The sequence below is a fragment of the Chiloscyllium punctatum genome, chromosome 1 (genome assembly GCF_047496795.1).
Source record: "Chiloscyllium punctatum isolate Juve2018m chromosome 1, sChiPun1.3, whole genome shotgun sequence".
In the NCBI taxonomy this organism is placed as follows: Eukaryota; Metazoa; Chordata; class Chondrichthyes; order Orectolobiformes; family Hemiscylliidae; genus Chiloscyllium; species Chiloscyllium punctatum.
The window spans coordinates 76567769-76584899 of NC_092739.1; the positions used below are offsets into that span (position 1 = coordinate 76567769).

The following is a 17131-nucleotide window of genomic DNA, read 5'->3' on the forward strand; positions in this document are numbered from 1 at the left end:
AGATGAAGTGGTGGAGGCTGGTACAATTAGAACATTTAAAAGGCATCTGGGTAGGTACGTGAATAGGAAGGGTTTAGAGGAATATGGGCCAAATGCTGGCAAATGGGACTAGATTAGGTTAGAATATCTGGTTGGCATGGACAAGTTGGACCAAAGGATCTGTTTCCACGCTGTGTATCTCTATGACTCTATGAGTGACCACGATTTTTGGTCACTCGTGAAATCAAAGGAAGTAGGAAGTGGGCAGAAAGGTGGAATTAAGGTAGAAGGTTAGCCACGATTGTAGCGCATGTGGAGCAGGTTGAGGGTTATATGTTCTACAGCAGCTCCTGTTTCTTGTGGTCCACCTCTCTGCCATTTCGTCATTCTCATGATTACTTCTCAGAACTCTACCTACATGGAGAACCAATGGTTATTTCAGCTAAACTTGTATTCAGGCACTTGAAAAAAATTTTGCAATCTGTTTTTATATTACCAACTACTTTACTCCCATACTCTAACTTTACCCTTTATTAGTTCATGGGATGTCTGTGTCACTGTCTAGGCCAGGAGTACTGTCCATCCCTCGTTGCTTTTGAGAAGATGTTGATGAACTGTGTTTTGAATCACTATAGTCCTTAGCATCTAGGTTCATCAACAATTCTGCTATGAAAGGAGTTCCAGTACATTCAGTGCTGGGTCCTCTACTTTTTGTCATTTACATAAATGATTCGGATGTAAGCATAAGAGGTATAGCTAGTAAGTTTGCAGATGACACCAAAATTGGAGGTATAGTGGACAGCGAAGAGGGTTACCACAGGTTACCACAGGATCTTGACCAGATGGGCCAATGGCATGAGAAGTGGCAGATGGATTTTAATTTATATAAATGCGAGATGCTTCATTTTGGGAAAGCAAATCTTAGCAGGACTTATACACTTAATGGTAAGGTCCTAGGGAGTGTTGCTGAACAAAGAGACCTTGGAGTGCAGGTTCATAGCTCCTTGAAAGTGGAGTCCCAGGTAGATAGGATAGTGAAGAAGTCGTTTGGTATGCTTTCCTTTATTGGTCAGAGTATTGAGTACAGGAGTTAGGAGGTCATATTAGGAGGTCATATTGCGACTGTACAGGACATTGGTTAGGCCACTGTTAGAATATTGTGTGCAATTCTGGTCTCCTTCCTATTGGAAAGATGTTGTGAAACTTGAAAGGGTTCAGAAAAGATTTACAAGGATGTTGCCAGGGTTGGAGGATTTGAGTTACAGGGAGAGGCTGAATACAAGTATGGAATGAGCTGCCAGAGGAAGTGGTGGAGGCTGGTACAACTGCAACATTTTAGAGGCATTTGGATGGATATATGAATAGGAAGGGTTTGGAGGGATATGAGCTGGGTGATGGCAAGTGGGACTAGATTGGGTTGGGCTATCTGGTCATCATGGATGGGTTTGATCGAAGGGTCTGTTTCCATGCTGTACATCTCTATGACTCTATGACATTAAACAAGCAATAGTAAAGGTGTGGTGATATTGTGGTCACTGGAATGGGATCTTGAAGGTGTTTTGTTCTCATGTATCTGCTGTATTTGTCCGTCTAGACAGTACAGATCACAGGTTTGGAAAGTATGGACTAAGGGGCTGGAATCGAACCTGGGCCCCTGGTGTTGTGAGGCAGCGGTGCTAACCACTGAGTCACTGTGCTGCCCATTTTTTTAGATTAGATTAGATTCCCCACGGTATGGAAACAGGCCCTTCGAACCAATTTTGGGTGTCACGGTAGCACAGTGGTTAGCACTGCTGCCTCACAGCGCCAGGGACCCGGGTTCAATTCCCGCCTCGGGCAACTGTCTGTGTGGAGTTTGCACATTCTCCCCATGTCTGCGTGGGTTTCCTCTGGGTGCTCCGGTTTCCTCCCACAGTCCAAAGATGTGTAGTTTAGGTAAATTGGCCATGCTAAATTGTATGTAGTGTTAGGTGAAGGGGTAAATGTAAGGGAATGGGTCTGGGTGGGTTGCTCTTCAGAGGGTCGATGTGGACTTGTTGGGCCAAAGGGCCTGTTTCCACACTGTAATCTAATCTAAAAAAGGGGGCCTTGCTGAGTTTTTGCAGTGGATCTATCTTGTGGATAGTATATGGTGCTGCTACTGTCCATTGGAGGTGGAGGGAGTGAACGTTGAAGATAGTGGATAGAGTGTCAATGATGCTTTGGCCTCAATAATGTCAAACCTCTTGAGTATTGTTGAAACTGCATCCATCCAGGCAAGTGGGAAGTATTCCATCATACTCCTGATTTGTGCCTTACAGATGTTAGACAGACTTTGGGGAGTCAGGAAGTGAATTACTGGCTGCAGGATTCCTTGCCTTTGACCTGCTTTAATAGCCACTGTATTTATATGACTGATTCAGTTCAGTTTCTGGTTAATGGTAACATCCAAGAAATTGATACTTGGTATTGGTGAATGGTCATTGCCTGGCATTTGTTTAGCACATATATTATTGCTAATTATCATTCCAAGCTGAGTTGTCCGGGTTTTGCTGTATTTACTGATATTAGGCTGAATGGAATGGCTTTGGCTGGATTGGGTTTTGTCCTATTTTCTATTGACAGGGCATGTCTGGGCAATTTTCCCATTTTTCGCTAGTTGCCAATGTTGAACATTGTACCTATTATAGTTTAGTTGACGAAGGTGCAAACAGAAAATGCCTCTTCAATCATTTCTAAGGTTCTCAACAGACTAAAAATAGAGACATTCACCAAATTCTCACTTCAGTAACTCATCTCCGCCATTTTGCGGCTTTGACTTCATAGATTTCAAATGTAGAAATAACCCCTAGGGGTAAAAGTGGAAGGAGACCAATTTGTGATGCTATGCTTAACTGACAAAACTTTTCATGAAATTAGGTTTTTGTTTGCTATCTAAGTATTTTTGTTCAGTTGCTGAAATATAATTATGTGTGGTAATGCATGTCATTCAGCAGCATTTGCAACTGATGACTGATTTATTGATAAAAATGTTTTCATTATCATTTGACAGATGACCATTTTCTGACTGCAGAACAACATCTCCATGCTCTTCATTTCAACTGGTAAAAGAAAAAAATGCAAGGTCACCCACTATTTTCTGGAGCTGAGAATTTAAAATGTTACCAACATGAAAAAAGTCATTTATAAAAATACACAGCATGGGCTGTTAGAAATAATTTTGAAAATAACACTTTGGCCACAAAAGTTTTGTTGACCACAATACAAATGTGTTAAGATATGAAAGTCTACTTTTTTGTTCATGGACCATTTCAGACCTCAAAGCAATTTACATAAGAACTTAAACATCTTAGTAAAATTGTAGCAAACTATTGCAGGAATTTAAATGCAAAGAGTCAACCATCAAACCAATAAAAAAGAAATGGGGGACGTGGTTTCCTCCTAAACGGATTGGGTTGGGGGGAGAATCTTATTTTGTTGGAAACCAAACAGTCTAAGAACAACAGAGGGGGAGTAGGGAACCAGGGAAATCAACACCTGGCCAGAACCTAACCAGTGTCACAAAGAAGTCTCACACTCACATGGGCGGTCAAAGTCAGTGAGTGAATCTTTACACGACTTCCTCATGCTGCCCAACCCCACACTCACCTCTTGAATGGGAAGTGATGGCCTAGTGGTACTGTCATTGGACTATTAATCCAGAGAAGGGCTTATGCCCGAAACATCGATTCTCCTGTTCCTTGGATGCTGCCTGACCTGCTGCGCTTTTCCAGCAACACATTTTCAGCTCTGATCTCCAGCATCTGCAGTCCTCACTTTCTCCTATTAATCTAGAGACCCAGATAATGTCCTGGGGACCCAGGTCCCAATCCTTTCACAGCAGATGGTGAAATTTGAATTCAATTTTAGGGGTGGCATGGTGGCACAGTGGTTAGCACTGCTGATTCATGGTCCAGGTTTGATTCCACCGTTGGGCAACTGTCTGTGTGGAGTTTGCACATTCTCCCTGTGTCTGTGTGGGTTTCCTCCGGGTGCTCCGGTTTCCTCCCACAATCCAAAGATGTGCAGGTCAGGTGAATTGGCCATGCTAAATTGTCCGTAGTGCTAGGTGCTTTAGTCAGAGGTCTGGGTGGGTTATTCTTTGGAGGGTTGGTGTGGGCTGGTTGCACCGAAGGGCTTGTTTCCACACAGTAGACAATCTAATCAAGCCTTGCAGAATTATGGCATATTTCATCTTCTGCACCTTCAACACTAATGAATCTTCTCTATCACCGTTCCATTACTCACCTTTTAAGTTCATAAAACATTACTCAGCGCTGCTTCTCTTCAAGGACAAATTAGCTCTATGAGCAAGGCTGGCTGCATCATGTGACCTCAGTACAATAGTGTTCAGAGCAAGGCCAGCCAGCAGAGTACTGTATAGAGGAAACTGGCCATACAGAGTTAAAATTAAAACTACAATATCCTTTATTACAATCAAGTGCATTGGTGCAAGAGTACAGTGAAAACTTTTACAATGTTGCTTCTTATGGCACCATCTTAGGTATAAAGTACCTGGTACAGATCTTAGATACAAAAAGAGGAATGAAAAAGAAAAGTAGTTACATTACTTTACAGTGATTCACAGTATAAGTTAGAAATAAGACATAGTTAAAAGGATTGATATTACAATCAGATACACAAATTACAAATAAACATTACATTGCAGTAGCTCAGCACAGGGCCTTCCACATGCTGTCTGACTGCCTGCACCAGACCCCAGTCCAACAACCATCCCCAGTATGATGCAGGCCAGTGCATTCCACACAGGCTCTCAGCTCCTTCAAGGTAAGTTTTCATCGGGACCCACCTGCCTCCCCCATGCCGGTCTCCACTCTGGGGACTGTTTCCTATGCCAGTCTCTGCTCCGGGACTGCTTCCCTGTGCCAGACTCTGCTCCGGGACTCGCTTCCCCTCATCGGCCTCTGCTCTGGGTTGCTTCTCCGTGCTGGTCTCAGCTCCAGAATTTGCTGCCAGGTATAGCTAGCTCCTCCATTCCACTCTGAGTAAGTCCAAGCCAGAAGTTGAAAAAAATACAGAAAAGGAGGAAAAACAGAGAAAAGATAAGAAAAAAAAGGGCAGAACAGAGGAGCTCCAGCTGGAGTATCTTACTCTGCCATCATCATTCCAAAAGGAGCACGCATTAATCAGACAAATGAAGTGAGAGTTACAAGTTAGAAATCTGTCCATTTCCAACAGAACTGGTGCAGACAGATTCCAAATCACAACCTTCAGGTTAAACAATGAGGCAAACAAATCTTTAGCCCCTTAAGTCATGGTTACATGTGCCAGTAACTGTACGTCACACGATACCAGAGTTATAGTCTAACAGGATTATTTTAGATCACAAGTTTTTGGAGCACTCTGAAAGCTTGTGATTTCAAATAGCCTGTTGGACTATAACCCTGGTGTCATGTGACTTCTGACTTTGCCCACCCCAGTCCAACACCAGCATCTCCAGATCACATATAATATAGGACTCACAAAACATTTAGTTTATAAAGTGATGAATTTCCAACTGTTTGCCATATCTTTGGGTAGGAGAAAGTGAGGACTGCAGATGCTGGAGATCAGAGCTGAAAATGTGTTGCTAGAAAAGCGCAGCAGGTCAGGCAGCATCCAAGGAGCAGGAGAATCGACGTTTCGGGCATGAGCCCTTCTTCAGGAATGAGGAAAGTGTGCCAAGCAGGCTAAGATAAAAGGTAGGGAGGAGGGACTTGGGGGAGGGGCGCTGGAAATGCGATAGGTGGAAGGAAGTTAAGGTGAGAGGGATAGGCCAGAGTGGGGTGGGGGCGGAGAGGTCAGGAAGAAGATTGCAGGTTAGGAAGGTGGTGCTGAGTTCGTGGGTCGGGACTGAGACAAGGTAGGGGGAGGGGGAATGAGGAAACTGGAGAAATCTGAGTTCATCCCTTGTGGTTGGAGGGTTCCTAGGCGGAAGATGAGGCACTCTTCCTCCAGCTGTCGTGTTGCTATGGTCTGGTGATGGAGGAGTCCAAGGACCTGCATGTCCTTGGTGGAGTGGGAGGGGGAGTTGAAGTGTTGAGCCATGGGGTGGTTGGGTTGGTTGGTCTGGGTGTCCCAGAGGTGTTCTCTGAAACGGCCTGTCTCCCCAATATAGAGGAGGCCACATCGGGTGCAGCGGATGCAGTAAATAATGTGTGTGGAGGTGCAGGTGAATTTGTGGCGGATATGGAAGGACCCCTTGGGGCCTTGGAGGGAAGTAAGGGGGGAGATGTGGGCGCAAGTTTTGCATTTCTTGTGGTTGCAGGGGAAGGTGCCGGGAGTGGAGGTTGGGTTGGTGGGGGGTGTAGACCTGACGAGGGAGTCACGGAGGGAGTGGTCTTTTCAGAACGCTGATAGGGGAGGGGAGGGAAATATATCCCTGGTGGTGGGGTCCGTTTGGAGGTGGCGGAAATGGCAATGGATGATACGATGTACATGGAGGTTGGTGGGGTGGTAGGTGAGGACCAGTGGGGTTCTGTCCTGGTGGCGATTGGAGGGGTGGGGCTCAAGGGCGGAGGAGCGGGAAGTGGAGGAGATGCGGTGGAGGGCATCGTCGATCACGTCTGGGGGGAAATTGCGGTCTTTGAAGATGGAGGCCATCTGGGTTCGGTATTGGAACTGGTCAGCACTGCGTCGTGCTCCCACGAGGAGGTTGAACAGTTCATCCACTTTACCAACACCTTCCACCCCGACCTCAAATTCACCTGGACTGTCTCAGACTCCTCCTTCCCCTTCCTAGACCTTTCCATTTCTATCTCGGGTGACTGAACCAACACGGACATTTACTATAAACCGTCCAACTCCCACAACTAGCTAGACTACACCTCCTCCCACCCTACCCTCTGTAAAAACGCCATCCCATATTCCCAATTCCTTCGTGTCCGCCGCATCTGCTCCCATGAGGACCCGTTCCAATACCGAACAACCCAGAGGGACACCTGGACCAACCAACCCACCCACCCCGTGGCTTAACACTTCAACTCCCCCTCCCACTCCACAAAGGACATGCACGTCCTTGGACTCCTCCATCGCCAGACCATAGCAACATGACGGCTGGAGGAAGAGCGCCTCAGCTTCCGCCTAGGAACCCTCCAACCACAAGGGATGAACTCAGATTTCTCCAGTTTCCTCATTTCCCCTCCCCCCCACCTTGTCTCAGTCCCAACCCTCGAACTCAGCACCATCTTCCTAACCTGCAATCTTCTTCCTGACCTCCTCGCCCCCACCCCCACCCCGGCCTATCACCCTCACCTTAACCTCTTTCCACCTATTGCATTTCCAATGCCCCTCCCCCAAGTCCCTCCTCCCTACCTTTTATCTTAGCCTGCTTGGCACACTTTCCTCATTCCTGAAGAAGGGCTCATGCCCGAAACGTCCATATCTTTGGGTGGCATATTGGCTCAATGGATAGCACGGCTGCTTCACAGCACCAGGGACCCAGGTTCGATTCCAGCCTTGGACAACTGTCTGTGCGCAGTTTGTACATTCGCCTTGCGTCTGCGTAGGGTTGGAATATAAAAGCACTGTTGTGCTACTGAGACTTTATAAAGCTCTGGTTAGGCCCCATTTGGAGTACTGTGTCCAATTTTGGTCCCCACACCTCAGGAAGGACATACTGGCACTGGAGCATGTCCAGCGGAGAGTTACACGGAATGGTAGGTCTAACATACGAGGAATGGCTGAGGATCCTGGGATTGTATTCATTGGAGTTTAGAAGATTAAGGGGAGATCTAATAGAAACTTACAAGATAATACATGGCTTGGAAAGGGTGGACGCTAGGAAATTGTTTCCGTTAGGAGAGGAGACTAGGACCCGTGGACACAGCCTTAGAATTAGAGGGGGTAAATTCACAACAGAAATGCGGAGTCATTTCTTCAGCCAGAGAGTGGTGGGCCTGTGGAATTCATTGCTGCAGAGTGCAGTGGAGGCCGGGACGCTAAATGTCTTCAAGGCAGAGATTGATAAATTATTGATGTCACAAGGAATTACAGGCTACGGGGAGAATGCGGGTAAGTGGAGTTGAAATGCCCATCAGCCATGATTGAATGGTGGAGTGGACCTGATGGGCCGAATGGCGTTACTTCCACTCCTATGTCTTATGGTCCTCCAGGTGCTCTGCTTTCCACCCACGGTCCAAAGATATGCAGATTAGGTAGATTGGCAACATCACATTGCCCATCGTGTCCAGGGATGTGCAGGTTAGATGGATTAGCCATGGGAAAGTGCAGGGTTATGGGGTGGGTCTGGATGGGATTCTATTCTATGAACTTCCAGCATAATGCATTTATACAGTAAGTTATGGGGGTCAGTTCAGAGAACCCATGAGGCAATTACCAGTGATTTCAGGATACAGGCTATAGATTACATTTGATTGTGTAAGACCAAGCCAGCCCTGGACATATTTGCTAATTATTTGTCTTCAAATTATAAAAGGAAGCTATCTAGGGCACTACCTTTCCACGGCCTGACAACACTGGAGAACACTGGTACCTCTCATTGCAATGCTGCTGCAAGGACAGGGACAAAAAACTAGTTCCTGGACTGGACCAGGTTGTATTTCAGGGCTGTTTGCTGTTCCTTTAAACATATTTACTGCCTTACTTTGCATTGTGTTTCAGTGCTTTGCCCCCTCAGCTGCAACTTAAAAGCTGAGTGTGCTTCTGCCATGTCCTGCAAGTTTAGTGTATACACAAAGCCAGGCAACTTGGTACATTTGTCAGCAGTCAAGAGGATGGATGTTCTGTTCAATGCCACAGTCCTATGTTAATCTCAGACCTGCAACATATGCCAGCCATGTCTTGGCAAAAACATTGCCCTGTATCGACCAAAGTCTGCAGGGAGTAACTCTGTTAAATCCAGGGAGACACCATTTAGTCAGTGGGTGCCAGCACAGTAAATGAAGGGTAGCCTCCGATATCAGGTCAGGGGTTTGGTCATGGTCAGGTGGCTGGTTGAAACAGTTAGGATCAGGGACCACAGGCAGAGGCAGCCCAAGTGGGGAAGTAGATAGTGCAGAGGGCGTGCAGTGTTAGTGTCGTTGGGATTGGGGAGTGTGACAATGAATGAAGGCAACATATTGTGTACGATAGTGAGAGTCTTAGACCAGGAGACTCGGTTGGAGGTGCGAATTGTTGCACAGAAAGAATGTGAGTATGAGGTAGCAAAGAGAAGATGGTGGCATTTACCTTAGTGGAGTGGAGAAGGCCATTGAACTGTCAGCATTGCTGGGTGTTTCTCAGATCATGAGACCATACTGACCCAGGTCATGACCCAGACTTGGTTGACTGGTTCTTCCTCTGCCAAATCCTTGAGCAAGAGGACCTGCCTACTGCACACCATCCCATCCACCCAAATCTCTAGGACTCTGTCCTCAAATGGGGCACTATTTTCTCCTTGTCTGGGATAAATGTCTACAACTGTGCAGGACAGCTGCAGAGTGCCAGGGCCTGATCAGATATGTAATGGCCTTTTAAATATGATGGCTAGGGATAGCAGTGTATCCCAGTACATCCTTGCTGTGATGAGTATTTCTGGCTATGGTGAGCAGGAGAAACAGGTTATTGGATACCGTTGGGTGTGGTAAGTCGTTAATGAAGTGAGTTTGGAATGGTTGGGTGAGAACACTCATGAGGCCTTGCAGAGTGAAACTCTCTACAAATCGCAATGAAAATGACACTTGACCAAAACGTGGGAAGCTTGTTGCTACTTTGAACTTTTGAGCTATTTGAACAAGCTATATTTGTTTTCATTCTTGCTGCCACAGTGAACTCCCCTTTATTGATAAATATCCCATTTAACGGAGTAGAATAGGTAAGCTGGTAATCTCTGGAATTCAGAAACCTGCTTGGCCCAAATATCTCCTTGGAGAAGCTGGCAGTGTTGTCTCTTTGGATCTTTGGAGATTCAATACAGGTATCCAAGGGTATGACAAGTTGATATAAAATGGATAAGTAAAAGCTGTTCCCTTAGTGGGTGGTACAAGGGCTAAACTTTGTGTCTTGATTTGATCCTTACTTTTTGAATGTTTGTATATCAGAAATGACAATCATCATGGAGATGTCCATTCCCCACATGTATGTCAGAGGACACTTATAACCTTTAATAACCTTTCTGAAGAGACTTGTTTGCTGCTTTTCAAAACTTCAGCATTGAATCATCCCTTTAGTTGGATGATAAAGTTATCAATATCTCTATACTGTTCACTGATTCATCAGGTCAGCAATTGGCAAAACTTCCATGAGGCCACAGCATTTCTGTTGCTATGATCCTGTTTGAGATTGTTTACATTTAAAGAGAGAGCCAACACTTAAAGCTAATTTTGACCAAATATTGTCTAAATGTCAAGTTCGGGGGGTTGCATGGAGGATTTCTCTTGGCGAGTCTTAACAAGTTCTCTCATTCAATTCTCCGCTACTCACCTCATTGTTTAACTATCCTGTATGGCACTACACTTGCATTATCTTGTGATCAGTGACAGTGGAAGTATTCACCTCTGACAGGACCTTCCATGGAATTTTTATATCTAGGTGCATTACCTCACAATTCTCTGCACTGAAATTCTTATCACTTATCTGCCCAGTCCACTAAGTGTCAGAGTCCTATTGGCTATCCTCCTCACAGATTAAAAAATTCCTAAGCTTTGTGTTGTCTGCAAACTCTGATAATTATCCCCTGTACATCAAGATCTAAATTATTAATATATCTCAATTACAAACCTTCTTCTAACCAATTAACCAATTCTGTATCCAAATTGCTACTGTCTCTTTTATTCCATGACTTATTAACTTTCCTCGCAAGTCTGCTGTGCGGCTTTGTATCAAAGTCTTTCCTTAATCAACTCTCTGTTACCTCTCCAAAAAACCTTGAGCACTTTAGTTGGATACAATCTCCCCCTAACAAATCCACGCTGCCTTTTCCAAATTAATCCATACCAGAACCTCATCAATGGTATGATCCATGATGGCCCTAGTGTAAGAACAGGCTATGTTGTATCTATGCTTAACCCAGTTTGGCATTTGGGTAACAGTGTCTTCAAGGGATAACTCTTATCTCCCAATAACTATCCTGTAAGGCATCCGGTCCTTGAAATGGAGCAGGAATGTCTAAGTTCTCACAAACTCACAGGTCAAGATTTATTACCTACCCCTATCTACCCTTGAACTGAGTGGCTTGCTAAACAAACAACAAAATAATAAAAAGTAAACTATATTGCTGTGGGTCTGTAAGTAGATCATAGTAAGCGTAGATTTTCTTTCCTAAAGGACTTTAGTGAACACAGTAGGTTTTTACAATTGATGACAGTTTCATGGTCACTATTACTGAGAATTGTTTTATATTCCATATTGTAAATTCCACAAACTTGCTGCAGTGGGATTTGAACCCACATCCACTAAGCATTAGCCACAGCCTCTGGATTACTACTCTACAAAGTTACCACAATCTCTCCAAACTTTCCTTGCTTTACAAAGAACATTCATGCAGACTCTTTAGCAGTGGACACGCAAGAAAAATAATCTGAAATCATAAAAGCGTTCATTAATTAAAATATGAACAGACTCATGCTCATTTTCATACTGTTTGTATTGAAGGCACATATTAAACTCACAAATATTTGGACGAATGAAATAGTATTAACTGACTGGAATAGGTCTAATTGAAAATAGCTAAGATCAAGGGTAGCACATAAAGACTTTTCAATTGACCCAGAGTTTTCATTAACTGTATATTTGACAATATGTAGACAAACTAAAGCCTAGAAAGGGTTTTTGTATGGTCCAAATGAATCAAATATACATATTAATTGTCCAACTGTTTTGTCTAGCAGCCTTATGCAACCATGTTACTGACTGTAAACATTAGCAACAATTTTTTAAATTATGAGGAATGTGTGCTTTCAAAGGTACGTATATATGAGAGAATTCATTCAACCAAACTCATCGTTCCATGGAGTTCAATGGTGCCAGTGTCACTGCATCCTATATGAAACCTTTTCCCCATTAGCCATACTGCAGGTCCTTTCAAGTGCTTGGTGAGTGCAGCAAGAAAGTGCACATCCAGCAGTATCTGAGGCATTCCAGACCTGAAGTCTTGGAAATTCAGTCCCTGGTCTGTGGCTACGTTAATAGTGTCAAGTGTGGCAGCAGTAAGGGAGCAACAATTGGCTTTATTGCTCCTGGGTTGGAGAGAGGAAAATCAATCAGAGTTTCAGTTCCATTTTCTTCTCAATGAAACAACAATGGAACAGCACTGAACTCTGCTGTAGTTCTCCCATTATACAAGCAACTTATTAATATTCACAGTCAAATTACAGATAAATGATTGGGTAAGGGACCAGAGCAGAGCTGTTGAACTATAGCCAAGTGTGGGGAGTGGGAAAAGTTAACAAGGGATAAAAAAAGAAATGGAGCAGAACACATTGGAGAATTATTGTTTTGGCTGACAGTTATGCATTCCTGGAATGCGGACACAACCCTTATAACATGTATTTGATACTGAAAAGCTTTGACAGCCACCATCTGCAAACAATAATATGGAAGAATGCTGTCTTATCAATTGGTTAAGACAAATATTTCAAAAGTAAACAAGCATACTTACATTTGGAAACTTGTAATACATTTCCTCTTAATGAACAACTGTCTCCTTGTGAGAATTTTTAAAACATCAACTGGTTAAGAATGAACAAATTGAACCAAAAAGTGAAGAGAACTAGCAATCAATTAGATGACAAAGGACTTAGATTTCCAGCAGAACCAACTTGAAAAATAATCCTTCTTATAAAATGCTGACCCTAAGTTGTCTCCTTCTCACCTTGAGCAAAGCCAAGCTGATTTATTAAAGGCAAATTGTGTTTATCCAATTTGATTAAGTTTTTAAATGAGGTAATGGAGGTTTTTGCTGAGGGTAATGCAGTTTGTGTGTCTGGTTCTGGAAAAGGGTCACTGAACTTGAAATAGGAGAAAGTGAGGACTGCAGATGCTGGACATCAGAGCTTAAAAATGTGTTGCTGGAAAAGCGTGGCAGGTCAGGCAGCATCAAAGGAACAGAAGAATCAATGTTTCAGGCATAAGGTCCTGAAGAAGGGCTTAGGCCCGAACCATCGATTCCACTGAACTTGAAATATTAACTCTGCTTTCTCTCCACAGCTGCTTCCAGATATGCTGAGTTTCTGCAGCAATTTCCGTTTTCATTGCAATTTATGTGGACTTGGACTTTCAAAAGGCACTGGTAAGTTGTCACATAACAGGCTTGTCAGTGAAGTCAAAGCACATGGAAGAGATTTACAGTGGTAGCATTGATATGAAGTTGGCCAAGTGACAGTAGACAGAAAATCATAGTGAACAGTTGTTTTCCAGACTAGAGAAAGATAAGCATGTTGGTCTGTACGAGAACCACTGCTTCTCTTACTCCATATCAATGATCTAGACTTGGGGTACAAGACATGATTTCTGAATTTGCAGATAACACAAAACTTGGAAACATTGTAAACTGTGAGGAAGATCATGGTAATCTTCAAGTGGTCAGAGACTGTGGTGGGTGAACATTTGGTGGATGAAATTCAAGGTGGTGAAGTGTGGATTCACTGATATATTTTGGCAAATCTGAAAAGGACAGACAATATAAATGAGAGGAGACAAGACTAAATCTACAGAAATGGGAACAATGAGACAATAGGGAAGATACATGTGCAAATATCTTTGAAGAACATCATAGGAAATTGGAGCAGAAATAGACCAAATGGCCCCTCAAGCTTCCTCCGCTGTTTAATATGATCATGGCTAATCTTGGAATGTGGCAGGTCAGATTAAAAAGTTAAAAAGGCAAATGAATCTGACCTTTATAAATAGAAGCATAGAATACAAAAGCAAGGACATTTTAATGAACTGTAACAAAACACTGCTTCATCCTTAACTGAAATATTGGACAAGATTTTTCATATTGAAGGTGCGGATTGGTGTTGGGAAATTTCCCAACATTGTGATCCTGCCTCTGTCTTGGCAGTGCTGGCCTCTGGGGTTTCCATCGGGTGGAGATGTTGTTGGAGTGGGCATGGGCTTGAAAGGAAGCATAAGCGGAGGGGGCCAATCCCAACACAGATCTGACAAAATGTCTGCCTCTGCTGCAAGTATTTTGGGATCTATGAAGTTTATTTGGAAAGGCTGTTAAACTTTAAACTGTGAATGGCACTGTTTCTGTGACTTCTGATCAGTCGCAAGTTGACCCTGTATGAAGAAACCCTCAGTAACTCCCAACCTATTGGAAGCTCCCCTGAGATCCTGCCTCAAACACACAGACCTAAGGGATAGCTGGACGAATCTGTCTCTGCACTCTCTTGCAACTGGTAGCACTGAATGTGTACTGGAAGATTTGCCAAGCTTACAGCTTGGGGAAGTAATCCACATTGTCACCCTTTCAATGAATGATAGTTCTGGGAACTTGTGTTGACAAGTACCCACCTGGGAAAATAAGAACAAACCAACCCATTAGGAGCTGGGAGCAACTGTTTGTGGTAAGAACTGTGTGATATGTAGAAAGTAAAAAGGAATTTGTTTACTCCACAATTTAAAGTAGAAGTTTCCTATAAAAGAAAGTAATGTTCAGTTAATAGTATTTTTAATCAATTGAGCCAATGAAAGTTTTAAAACATGAACTCTTGATTTGTGCTTCTTTCTGCTGTGAGTTTGTAATTCTTTCTAAAATGTATTGGTCTCTATGACGATCAGTACCCAGACTGTCACCGTATCCTCTTGCACTGGGTCTCAGATATTTTCAGGCAGGTTATTTTGCTGCATTACACGCAGTACTTTGAGTAGTCTCAGGTTCTCTGCCTTCGCCTTCATTCCTGACGTTTGTTCTCTTGCTGCTGAGGGATCCTGTCTTGTGTCGTTTGATGCTGTTACTGCAACACCTGGACGACGTGCAGCTGTAACCCATTTTCACCAGCAGTCTCCCTTCCCTGGGATCGAATGTTGTCTGCAAATCTCACTGATACACTATCAGTGACAGAATTATCATTACCTCATTGGTAACACCACTGAACCCAGCAATCCAGAGACCCAGTCTAATGATCTGGCCACAGGCTAAATTCCCACCATGGTAACTGGTGGAATTTAGAACCAGTTAATCAAACTGGAGCTTAAAGCTAGTGTGATGGTGACCATAAAATGATAGACAATTGTTGTGAAAACCCATCTGGCACAATTTCCTGAGGGAAATTGTTGTCTTTTCCTGGTCTGGCGTACGTATGGCTCCAAACACACAGCAATATGACTGACTCTTAAATGCCCTCTGAACTAGCCGAGTAAGCCATGTAGTTGTATTTCATTGTTTCTAACTGCTATCAAGGCGAACAAAAGGAATTATATCAGACAGACTATCTGGCATTGACCTAGACACTGGAAAAGGCAATGACAAACTCAACCATGTCACCCTGCAAATTCTGCTTACTAACACCTGGGGCCTCGTAGCTAAAATTGGATACCTGTATCACAGATTAGTCAAGCACAACCTAACATCATAACAATTGTGAAACCATACCTCACAGACAATTAGTTAGTTGACAGTAGTCACTTAAAAGATGTCAACAATGTATTCAGTAGGAAGAGCAAAATGAATCATTTACCACGACGGAAAGCATGGTGAGATTGCATGATGTGTAAAGAGGAAATCATAAAAGTAGCATGAGAAAAAAATGAGGTGTAGGGGGAGCATGGTGCAAGGGGAGATTGGAGAAAATTGCAGAGCGAATAAAAGCAAAGGTGGCAGAAACAGAGTCAGAGGTGGAGTGATTAACCAGGAAAAATGGATGGGATCAGGAATGATATCAGATGTAATAGGAAGAGCATTGGAAGTTAATAACTGAGACAGTTTCACAAATCTTATAGATAAAGAAACTGATGTACTTAGTATAAAGGTGAGAATATGAAAGGTCAGTGTAAAGTTGGAGGAGGTATTTTGTAGGACAAAGCTTTGATGGCATCCTGTTTGTTCCTATGCTTCAGTAATCCTAATGCACCAAAAATAATTAAATGTATAAAAGTATTATGACATCTTGGTTTTCGCTGTTAACAGGAATAACAAGAGGAAAAAATTATGTGGTGAGGAATAGGTGTTGATTGAACTCAGTTTTTAATGAAAGGTTGGTCATTTTCCCAATTCCAACAACATTAATAGACAATAGACAATAGGTGCAAGAGTAGGCCATTCTGCCCTTTGAGCCAGCACCACCATTCATTATGATCATGGCTGATCATCCTCAATCAGTATCCTGTTCCTGCCTTATCTCTATAACCCTTGATTCCACTATCTTTAAGAGCTCTATCCATCTTTCATGAAAGTATCCAGAGACTTGGCCTCCACAGCCTTCTGGGGCAGAGCATTCCATACACCCACCACTCTCTGGGTGAAGAAGTTTCTCCTCAACTCTGTTCTAAGTGGCCTACCCCTTATTTTTAAACTGTGTCCTCTAGTTCAGGACTCACCCATCAGCGGAAACATGTTTCCTGCCTCCAGAGTGTCCAATCCTTTAATAATCTTATCCGTCTCAATCAGATCCCCTCTGAGCCTTCTAAACTCAAGCGTATACAAGCCCAGTCACTCCAATCTTTCAGCGTAAGAAAGTCCTGCCATTCCGGGAATTGACCTTGTGAACCTATGCTGCACTCCCTCAGTAGCCAGAATGTCTTTCCTCAAATTTGGAGACCTAACTGCGCACAATATTCCAAGTGCGGTCTCACCAGGGCCCTGTACAGCTGCAGAAGGACCTCTTTGCTTCTGTACTCAATTCCTCTTGTTATGAAGGCCAGCATGCTATTGGCTTTCTTCACTACCTGCTGTACCTGCATGCTTGCTTTCATTTACTGATGTATAAAAACACCTAGATCTCATTGTACTGCCCCTTTACCTAACTTGACTCCATTTAGATAGTAATCTGCCTTCCTGCTGTTGCCACCAAAGTGGATAACCACACATTTACCCGCATTAAACTGCATCTGCCATGCATCCGTCCACTCACCTAGCCTGTCCAGGTCACCCTGTAATCTCCTAACATCCTCCTCACATTTCACCCTGCCACCCAGCTTTGTGTCTTTAAGTGGACCTTGGGTTTGTGAGATGTAAAGTTTTCAGGATTAG

At 43.5% G+C, this 17131-nt stretch overlaps 1 long non-coding RNA gene across 1 annotated transcript in view; it reads right to left on the reverse strand.

The window, feature by feature from the left end:
• Positions 1-4401: 4401 nt before the first annotated feature.
• The window catches only part of LOC140476570 (uncharacterized), a 37519-nt gene continuing 24789 nt past the window's right edge, over positions 4402-17131 (reverse strand). The window contains exon 2 of the long non-coding RNA XR_011960515.1: positions 4402-4999. This is a non-coding gene — a long non-coding RNA (uncharacterized lncRNA). The remainder of the gene's footprint in view (positions 5000-17131) is intronic.